Raw genomic sequence first — 11620 nt, forward strand, 5'->3', positions numbered from 1 at the left:
ATGTGATTCGTCTAATTTGAATCACGCAAGTATGTTCGCTAAAAGCTTTTTCCTGGATATTCTAGCGACCTCTTTGCTCTCTAGACGCAAGCCTCAAAACAGCATGTGTTTTAGTTATTGCTGTCATTCAACTATGTGTAACATCAAAAGTGTTTATGTTGCTTTCAAATGGTTGTGGAAAGGTAGTGAAATTGGAAAACAGTGCTCGCTTTTGGACAGTCTTTGCAGGTATGTAAACAAATGAAGTGATCAGTAAATTGTATAGATATTATAACAACAAAAGAAACAGGTTCAAAATCAGATGCTTTCCAGATGTTATTGTATGGTATTCATCTGCTTGGGCTAGAGTTTCAGGCCTGCCTCTTCTTCTTTTGTTCTCCACTTTTTAGTTTCCTCACACAGTGCACACCACACTCAGATAAGCCAGGCTTTTTTGTTAGCAACACAGTGTCTACAGATACAACTAAAAACTGGTTCTTTGCCAATTTGTTGTTACGTGTAAACACAACACTGGTTCATCGCCCTAGTCAGGTGCCTTTGTAATTGATTAGTTAGGTCAGTTTTAAGTGGCTTAAAGATACACACATAAAAAGCATTCCTCTGAAAATGGTCGGGTACAAGGACTGGACTGAAGATAGGTGAATAAGCAGCCAAAAGCGTGGAGAACTATTACACAAGAGCACTTAAAAAAAGAAATTGCAGGCATGTCTGGTTCCTTGGAAGTGAATTAGAAACGAGGGGTGAGGACTATTTCCTGGTTTGACTGGTGACTGGCTCATTGTCAGCAGAGGTGGGACAAACACAGAAATCACCTTCAGATTTCTATTCAGGATTCCTTGAGTGCCGTGTGCATTTTTTGATAAGAAATGCAAACCTTTACGCTTGTTTTATCACACATGGTTCTGTTATATTCCACAACATGTCATTGGCTGAATTTCCCACAAGCATCTCAGCACTTTTTTTTTTTTGAAATTGCTTTTGCTTTTAAAGCCTCAGGACAAATCTAACTTCAATATTTGTGCAAATGTGATGCGTTGTAACTGGGCCTTATGATTCTGTCTGGTCTATTTTTACTTTATAAAGAAAATAGTTGGCAAAGTCAGCAAGGGTTCCAGTTACAACACCACTCAGAGATGACATGTGAGAACCCTTCCAGGATTTTAAAGAAAGGCTCTGACAGGAAATACTTTAGTTTCCTTTTTTAGTAAAAGAAAATATCACCTGTCATCGAAGCCAACATTAGTAAGTAGGCCCTCTAGATTTTCTTTCCATTTCATTTTCTTCACAGCTATCTGATGTTTTGGGGCTCTAGACAAAACAATCACATGCCTTCTTCACATTCCAGGATGAGTAAATTGATTTTATCCTCCTAAAAAAAAAAAGCCATCAGATAGTCCCGTGGAAGACCTGAAATCACAGTCAGACAAAAGCATGAGGCAAATGATCCAGAGCCGATTGTCCTCGCACCGATGCAAACCGATGCTCAGCTGACACATACACACACAACAACACAAGGAAACGTTTATCCTGAGCAGAAACACACACTGGCAAACCTCACGGAAACTAAATCGCCTTAAAATGACAAATAAGCAGGGGGACAGAATCTCAGACGCTGTCGTCATTTATATGTAAATGAGCGCACCGCTACTCTCCTCCACACAGCCCTCTTGGCTCTCAAGAAACCACAAGATGGAGCAAACTTTCAATCAGATCAGACAAGATGTCAGACAAGATGATTGTAAGCGACAGGAAGCCAAATGATGCGTGACAAGACAGGGCATGATGAGGTGAAATGAGCTAAAATGACAGGGTTTACCAAGAGCGGGCATTAACTGAAAACCCAGGTATTTGTCACAGCACTAATGACTGCAAGTTTCCCTGTTTTCTTCCCAAGGACTCTGAAATTACGGGCGGCTCGTCAGGGCTGTGTGTTGACCACTTATTGCAGCAAACTCCCTTAAACAGACACAAATCACCCAAAATGACAATAAAATGACAAGAAGCATCGACTGCGTGCATCCTGATAAACTGGTGATTCAACTAAGGTGCAGTTTGTGGTAAAGATGCACGCAATGGTTTTAGGAAAATAAGGCACTGTGACTGCATCCCTGACATTCCCATACAAGGAGGAAATCTGCCAATATGACTATAAAGTGCACCATAACTGGAGTTACCCTGTCACTGTAATGGCCTCTGTGAGTCACAAGTACTTTAGCGACACAAAATACCACACACACACACACACACACACGCATAGACAGGAACGAACACACAGGTGAATGTGCATACACACTGCTGCATTTAAACACTAAGCACATGCCAAGGGCAGGAGGAACACACCATCTTCCTTTCTGCTTCTCGCTGCAGCGGTTAATGTCATTGACTTTAGAGTGCAGCCCTGCATGAGAGTGCAGATTTTTACTTGAGTGATGTCTGTGTGTTAAAGTATAGGCTTGTGTGTCTGTGTGTAAGCATTTTTGTAAGCTCAGCAATCCAAGAGTGACTTAACAAATGGCTGCTGAATATAAATCCATTCCCTCTCCATCTGGCAGAGTAAAAAAGGCACATATTTACATTGCCGTCCAAAGACAGGCAGAGATAAAAGGTTCAAAATACTATTAGGACTCTTAACAGCTATGAATTAGCCAAGCAGAAAGCTCCCTGGCAGAAAAATGAACACATAAATCGCACATCTGAACTTGATGAATGAAATATTCAAGTTGAAAATTTTAACAGTGTAACAAGCGGTCAGCTGTTAAATTAAAATCACCAACCCTTCGAAATCACGTCAAAAGTCAAAGCTAAAAACTGAAGGCTGATCCAGCTTTTGCAATAATGTGACTCATGAGTCTGCATGGCCTCCACGTGCTTCCCAACAATGTCTCGGCATGCTCCTGATGAGACAGTGAATCTGGGAATTAGAGGATCTCCTCCCAGTGAACTCCAGGACAGTGTGTGGCACAATTTGGTAACGTTGCATGCGCTGATTCAGTGTCCGAGAGGTTTTTAGTTGGATTGGGTCTGGGAAACTTTCATCAAGGAGCTGCTTACACACCATGACCACTTGAAGTTAGCATCATTCTGGACCAGCTGGAATCCAGGGCCTTCCACACCAGTGTAAGGTCTGACAGTGGGTCTGAGGACTTCAGTCAATGTACTATTGGCTAATGGGTGGAGGTCTTTGTGACCCTCTATGGATACACCTCTCCAGATCATCACTGACCCACTGCCAAACTACTCATGCTGCATGAGTAATTTATAGCGTTGTACGTAGCATAACCTTCCCCACTGCATCTCCAGTGTCCTTAATGTCTGTCATGTGCTCAGTGTGAACTTGCTCGTGACAAAAACAGCACTAGTGACAAACCAGCCTTTCTGATAGCAATGCCAGGCAAGCTGCATGGTGCTGAGCTGTGACCAGAGGTCCCATTAAAGGTCATCTGGCCCTCATCCAGTCTGTTTCAGTTAGTTTGCTCATAAAACCAAAAGTGACTGTTAGAGGTCATTCTGTAGGAGCAGATACCAGTCCTGCTGCTAGATTGATGCCCTTCTAGGGGATTGCCTAGATGTCCTTGTGCAACAGTCATCTCCTGGTATCACCTCAACACTCCTGAGACGGTTCAGGGAGTAACAGCAAACGCTTTTCTGGCAGCACGCATGGACGTGCCATCCAGGAACATCTGTGCTACCAGTGCAGCACAAACGGGCTGCTGGTACCATCCACAGACAGTATAAAAGATGGAAGTAGCTACTGTGATGCCATTCACCGGTTTTTGAAGTCATCTTTTAATGCCTGTAGTTGAGCGTTTCCTCCATCATTATCTTGGTTGCAAAAAACACAAAAAAAGGTTCGGAGGAAGGGCAGATATGGTTGAAACCACACTGGTCGGCTATGATTTGTAAGCGAAAGCTTGTTGGCCAATGTGCGTGCAGTTTCACACCACAGATGAGCCTTTTTGAAACATGGCATGACCATGACACACTTTAAAGAGGTTGGGTCAGACAGCCTTTCTGGTGGCCTTTAGCTCGATTGTTTTATTTTATTTTAAGTTTATATTTTGGGGAACTTACACCATGGTATCATTTTTTTTTTCAACACAGAAGCTATGTCCATGTTTAATAATGTCTAAGGTATCCATAACATGCTACTTTAACCCTCATTACAAATAATTAAGAAGAGTAAAGAAGCTATAACCAGACCAAAATCGTAAGCACTAGGAACACTGAGAACACACATACTCCAACTTAACTAAAACAGCATGTTGGATTCATAGAACTAATTTACTTTTAAAGTAAAACAATCACGGTTCCTAGCCATTTTGCCCCCCCACACACTCTGAGCATGAGGCAGCTGTTAGCTTAGCGGCTAGGGAACTTTTCCGTCACACTATTTAAAACACGAATAACGAAGTTAGCTGAGTGACTTTTTCTTACTCACTGCTAAGCAGGGCAAAGTTCTGAACAGTAACCTATATAGCAAATGTGCTTAAGTAACACACTATTTAACGAACCCAAAGCACTGTACAAACCCGAACACAACTGCGACTGCAGGAAGTAACGTGATCAAGGTCAACAGCAAGGGTCGCTGGGAGCTCTCTGCTGATTGGCTAGGTTGTGTCATAACAGATCACCCAATTCACTGATCTCTTATCAACTAAAAAGACATGTCTAAATTATCTATTTATATCACAAAATGGCAAGCATTACTTTCTACGTATTTTATTTTCTCGCTGAGGCTACACTACCAAAGTGACAAGGAAACTATCTAAAAGCAAAACTGGAGAAAAAACAGGTGGGATCGAGCGCAATAATCTGTGGTCACCACCTACAAAACCAGTCCCTTTTCGGGAGTCATCCTTTTCTTGCCCAAATTGGCTAATTTGGCATTCCTGAAGTTAAACTTGCTTTTGTGTTATACTGTGATGATTGACTATTCCCTTATTTTTTTGAGCAGTTTAGAGTTACCCAAGTAACACTATTCCTTCCTGTTTTGCTTAGGCCGCAGATACACAGACCTAGAGGTCTGGTAACCATCTGTTGCTAGGGAAAGATGTGCACTCCGTGTCCGGTTGGTTTTGATAGCCAAAATACCAAACTAGAGACTTCAAAATATAACATAATTCATTGCGAACAAGCCAACTTTTTAGTTTGGACATGTGACATTTAAGTACAATTAGAAATACAACATTTTGTTCATGCAACAGTACATACAAAGGCAGGTTAAAAATAATTTCAAAACACGTAGTTTTTACCGCTTGCTCATGTTTGCCAAAACATGACTCTCTCCATTAGAGCCGCAACTTTCTGTGCTATGTCCTGTGATCTATTTTCAACCTTGATTTAGTTTAATTTGAGACTTCACAGGTTCACATCTTTGAGTCTGCTTCCTGTCAGAGCCTGCTTCCTGTGGTACAAAACAACCTCAGTGGGAGAGGCGGAGAAACAAAGTAATTAAAAATAATGATGGCTGATGGAAAGCCGCTCATACTGACTACAAAATGTTGTCTAGCTTGTCACCAAATCGCCTTGTGTCTCACCGAATAATGAGCACAGTGACACATTGGGAGCTGTGCAGAATACAGATGAGCAATATGTTCAACAACTGTCGAAAGAAATGAGCTAAAATCAGATTTAATATTTGCTTCTGTGACCAAGACGTTGATTAATTAATGAGCAATAAGGCTGTTGTTGCTTTTATGAGTTAGAGAAAGTCACCCGTCAGTAAGCGACAACTCTGACATCTTGATTCACAGTGAACTTTCACTATCTCAATCTGGGTGATTTTTACCACTACATCCATAATGCTAGACACTATCTGTTCCGCTTAAACACCAAAGACAGGGAGTGATGAGAAACAGCCAAGCTAAAAAAATCCTTATCAAGCCTACAAGCTGAATCCCATCTGCCTCTTTCCTTACACTGACTCATAACACAGCTTATTAGTCCCTCTGGATGGATAAAAATGAGCTTTTTTGAGCCAGGAGAAAAGCAGGAAATAAAACAGAAAATAAAAAACAAAAACAGATTAAAAGTAAGAGAGCTGAATGAGCAAAGGAGAAGAGAAAAATGTATAGGAAGTACAGGATTAGGTTGCATTAAGAAGAATTTAAAGTGCAGATGTAAACAAGTAAAATCACCTGATAGCTGAAAGCACCAGGAAACAGTTGAAGTACACTTTTCTTCATACTTCTTTTTATTAAAGCCCATTTTATACTTACTACCATACTTTAGAAAGTCAAAAAAACTGAATTGAACCGAACAGAATTGGAAAACAAATTTCCTTCAAAGTAAAAGTTGTGCCACACTTTTACCGAGGTCCTCCACTGTTCAGTGAGTAGTTGCCAAGTGTTTGCAGACAAGTCTGTATCTTCCAAGCAAACTACAGTAGACTGCAGCAATTTGCTAGCAACCACTTCTGCAACTGATTTCATCCAGAAATCACTCACTAACCGGTTGGGGAATACACATTTTCCTTAACAACTGGAGAATCACCGACCGATCTCTAGATTTGTGCAAGTGAAGCCTGGAGATTCTCATACGGTTGAAAGTGTGAATGTGAGGTTAAATGGTGATCTCGCTAGCGAACGCTAGAATAAGATGGATGGTATATATCAGCCTGCATGATAGAAAAGTACATCTAAAAACTAGGGGTGCAACGATACACAAAATTCACAGTTCGGTTCGATACTTTGGTGACACGGTTCGATATATTTTCGAAACAAAAAAATGTTCATGCGTTTTTAATTTGTCATTTATTAAAATTATAAATATATATTTTAACTCAAAAGTACATTTTTTAAATTTAATGTTGCTGAAACAACAAAATAATAAAAATAAATAAATCTATCTGATCGAGAAATCACTCATCTTTGGAAAAGAGAGTTTATTACAGAGAAATGGCTCTATCAAAATTAAAAGCTATACTATACGCTTCTTCTTGGCTATATTCTCAGCAGCAAATTAAACATATCAGGTCCCCATAAGGAGAATCATGTGCTAACGGCTGTCTAAATGACTCGGGTAGTTTATGGTATGCGTGCTTGTTGTTTTTGTCTGCTTCCACTTGTCTTTGCACTAGGATGATGTGTGTCAGAGTAAATGTGCAGTCATATTCGTTGTGTTCCCACTAGTGCTGTCAGCGTTAATCTCGTTAAAATGTCATTAACGCCACAACGCGGCAAATCTCCATTAACGAGTTACCGCGGATCGCCCCGTGCGTGGGGCTGGACAGCGTCAAAACGTTATCAAGCTAACTGCGCTAACGCACTAGTTCCCACCAATTGAGCATTGCGTGGCACATCTGACATACTGTTTTACTTTTGTCCATGACATGAAAACCAAGATAGTTCCAAACGCCAGATCTGAATGAGGGTGGGGGAGGTTCAATTTGCCATGTTGCAAGAGGAGCTTAACTTCTGTCTCGCTAGCTTGCCCTGCGCTCAGTGAATCTACGTTCGACAACTCCGCCTAGACTGCACTGTCGAGCGCAGATCCACTGAGCGCTCAACACCAGTGTTGGGTAAGTTACTTTAAAATAGTAACTTAGTTACATTACTAGTTACTTCTATCAAAAGTAACTCAGTTACTTCAAGTTACTCGTTACTTTCAAAGTAACTAGTTACTAGGGAAAGTAACTTTGGTTTTACTCAGAATTCTCTTGTTAATGTGTTGCTTCCATAATTGGATACCCAGCACTGCCAGTCTTCTAGCTTGCTTACTTGCCACAAGTGCACTGTGCCACCTACCAATAGAAAGGAAAAGATAATGTGCATATTTCCACGAGAGAAATCCCACGCCTGGACCGTCATTGACTGCTGCCATGATTCTAGCCTACGTCACAGCGTCATGTGCGCCTTTTACATCCAACACAAAAACTGCAGTCGTGGTGCTTTGATTGTACTCAGAACTCTGAAATTCTGTCTTCTGAATAGGAAGATGTAGGTAACACCAGACTGCAGATGAGCTGCATACAGGGCTGGACTGGGACAAAAAATCGGCCTGGGCATTTTGACTAGAGACTGGCCCACCATTATAGGAAAAATCATAAAGCCTTGAATGAAAACAAACGCTGTTGTGACAGTGATGTTCACTGTTTTGATGGTATATATGCATCAATCTATCAATCGTTTGTTGTAAGATTCAGATAATTATTTTTTAAAAGCGAGACATTTTAAATGAGAATAAGAAAGAAAAGTATTTCTTTGTGCCCCCCTTTCCCTTTTAATGCCCTACCTGGCCCCCCTGGCAAAACTTTGCTAGATCCGCCCCTGCACAGTTACCAGCTGTCAGCTACTTAGAAAAGGATCCTAGTGTTATTTGTCTCTCAGAAACAGTTCATAACTTCCCTTCAACTCATTCATGTCACCTAAAAGGTAAACCTGTTTCTCCATTACAGCTCTGATGATTCAGTAAGGACATCTCCTGGTTTCATGTTTCCCTCTCACCAGATAACCAAACCGATATCATGACCAGCAGCTTTTTTGCAGCTGTGGCTCCAACAAACATCAGCTGATACTAGAAATTAGTATTAAATAAATTCTAACAACAGCTGATCAAGCTTAAACGTGCTGCTGTTGTTTAACGCGACATCGGCTGGTTTCCTCTTTCTGGCGCAAAGTGGGCGATAAACAAACAAGAGAGCCGATCAGCTGATCATTGATCAGTTTTCATGATTGAAGTAGAAACAGGAGAGGGAGGGGGGAGAATGAAAGAAGAAGAGGCAGCTGTGCAGCAAACACAGAATAACTCCAGCTTTGTGCCTTTTTCATTGTAGCTGAATTACGGGACAAACTGTTCCTTTTCACCTCAATAAGAAATGCGTAATATTTTCTCTGAATACCAGACGGGACGGTTGCCAACTCTAATAACTTATGAACAAAACAAAGTTCAACATGATTAACTTCATAGCACCCACCCAGCTGTATAGAAACTCCGTCATGCTAGCTAGTACGCAGTACGGAAAAAGTCAGAATAACGAAAATAAACTCCACCTAAACTTGGTTTATATCTGACCCAGATAGACTGCAGGTCATAACTTCTTACCTGAAGTTCAGTTCACACTTGGACCGGCGGCCGCCTCGGGTCTCTTTTCCTTCTGTCCCCTTTCCCTCATCCACCTGCTGCCTCCACCACTTGCTAATGTTACAGAATCTGTGGAAGCTCCGCGATAGCCGCCACACGAAGTAACGAGTAACGAGCCTATCTAAATTCCAGTAACGACTAACGCGTTCCTGATTTTGGCATAATAACTAGTTACCGTGCTCGTTACCACAATAATAACGTAGTTACTGTAACGCGTTACTTAATAACGCGTTAGTCCCAACACTGCTCAACACAGACAGCATCGTCAGAAGGAAAGTTGATAAAATAAATTAAAAGTTTTGTATTGTTCATACATATGCGTACCGAACCGAAAGCACTGTATGAACGGTTCAATATCGATACGAGTATTGTTGCACCCCTAATAGATAGATAGATAGATAGATAGATAGATAGATAGATAGATAGATAGATAGATAGATAGATAGATAGATAGATAGATAGATAGATGACGCAGCAGCTACAATGTCAGTTTGAGTGTTTGGGCCATTGAATGAAAGTGTAAACAGCTCAAGTGTCCATAATTCAATCAGCAGAATAGGACAACAGGCAGGAGGAAAAAAACTGTAGCAAGAACAGCAGAAAAGTGCAGGAGATGGGAATTGAGGATATGAGATGAAAAGGAAACAGAAGGGAAGAAGTTAGTGAAGCAAAATGCTGGTAAACAGTCTGATCTCCTGTAGTGACCAGCTGGTGAGATCCAACAGACAGATAAATGACCCCCTGTCACTCTTACAAAGCTCTGTCTCCTCCTTCTGCTTCATCTCTATATCCTCCCTCCTCTCCTCCGCAAGCCCCCACCCTCCCCTATTTAGACAGGGCATCCATCAACAAGCACACTCCACCGACCACCTTTCCACACCAACACTTTTGCCCATTACTTGTTAGAAAGCCATATGCAGACACACTGCACCAGGCACACGTGTCCTTGCACTCTTGTCTTGTCAAGTTTCCAGGGCCTTCTCCTCTCTCCTCTCACCCTCCATCATCTACCCTTCTTTTCTCTCCTCCCCTCCCACCATCTGGTCTCCATCTTCCATGTCCTTGTCACCTTATCCAGCTTAATAAAAGCCAAGGTGTGGAAACACAGATAAATCAGAGTGCAGCGAGGAAAAGCGGTGTTACTTTAACAAGATGGATTAATCTAACTGACTCCTAAAATTCGCTATAAAAACAGCATTTTTATTGGGCTGTTTTCAAAGTTGGGGGTTATATACAGAATTTTGAAACAATTACCTACTGCGTTCATATAAATGTCGACAACTCAAGTCAAGCCAAGTCAAGTCAAGAGGCTTTTATTGTCATTTCAACCATGTACATGTACTCATTTAATGACCTACACTAATCTCTCCCTCTGTCACACACAGACAGGCAACACAGATATCATCTGTGTCACTCTTTCCATCTGAGCACTCTGCGACGATGTCAAAGGAGGTGAGATGGCAAGATGTGGACACTCAGGTGAATTCATGCACCCTGAGATGTCACTGCACCGCGGAGTAACAGAGGAAACTTTATCACACAACTGAACTACAGCAATGACTATAAGTTTAATTTGTGGTACTGTTACATAAACTTGTGCAACCAGTCAACAGTACAAAGAGAGCTGATGACACGTAATAAAGAAAAACCTCACATTTTGCCCGCATGCAGGAAACCCAAATCCTGCGGGCGGTCCAGGATACACGGGGATAACACTCACCGACCAGTCCTCAATCAGTCCACAAATGATAGTTTTCCCGGGCGAAATCTCCGCGGGATACGAAGAAACGAAGTACCTCGCCTCCTCCGCTGACGACAACAACGTTATTCCAGCGCTGTTACTAATGTTTTTGGCGATTAAGCGACGGTTTCTTTGTTGTAGTAAACAGGAGCTCGACACATCAAGGTAGCCAAGCACCCAGAGTCCGCTTACTCCACAGAACGAGCGCCGATTGGTTGCTTCAGCCACAACGCAGCTTTCTGCTTTGTCGCGATTGGGTCAAGATGGTGCTTTCAAAAGCTGCTCGTAAAGTGGGAATCCCGAAGTAGCAGTACATGTTATTATAAAAACGATGGCAAACCCCACTGCTGACACAGTTCATTGTGTCACTTATAAAAACAGTTTAAATCGTATCTGTGACGTGTCCTTCGAAATAATTACGCCACTCAGCCTGTAAACTGAACTTTTGATTGTACTGAAATTTCAAATGCTGTTAAAGCCATTTGAGCTCCGCTCTTTAAGAGGATACTTGCTGCCACTTCAGTGTTTAGAAAAGTGAGTCACTTAGTTCCTACACGTATTAACTGCCCCCTTGTGAGTTTCAGGTTGTATGACATGGTGATATCTAAAGGGAAAAAAAATCTGAAACTTTACCCAGACCCACTCACTGTGTGAAACCTTATCCACGTTTAATATATGTATTATACTGTAATGCAGTATATATAGTTTACATACATATATGACACATAATGTGAAAAAGCATTATATATGTGCTATGAAATCTCCGGAGCACACTGTATTTGCAGATGAATTTGCTAA

At 41.5% G+C, this 11620-nt stretch overlaps 1 protein-coding gene across 1 annotated transcript in view; it reads right to left on the reverse strand.

The window, feature by feature from the left end:
* LOC146497946 (SPRY domain-containing SOCS box protein 4-like) overlaps positions 1-11244 on the reverse strand; it is an 83168-nt gene extending 71924 nt beyond the window's left edge. Inside the window, exon 1 of the mRNA XM_085141283.1 lies at positions 10802-11244. The gene's annotated coding sequence lies outside the window, so the exon portion shown is untranslated. The remainder of the gene's footprint in view (positions 1-10801) is intronic.
* Between the last annotated feature and the right edge of the window lie 376 nt (positions 11245-11620).

This window comes from Neolamprologus multifasciatus, chromosome 18 (assembly GCF_963576455.1).
Source record: "Neolamprologus multifasciatus chromosome 18, fNeoMul1.2, whole genome shotgun sequence".
NCBI classification, from domain to species: Eukaryota; Metazoa; Chordata; class Actinopteri; order Cichliformes; family Cichlidae; genus Neolamprologus; species Neolamprologus multifasciatus.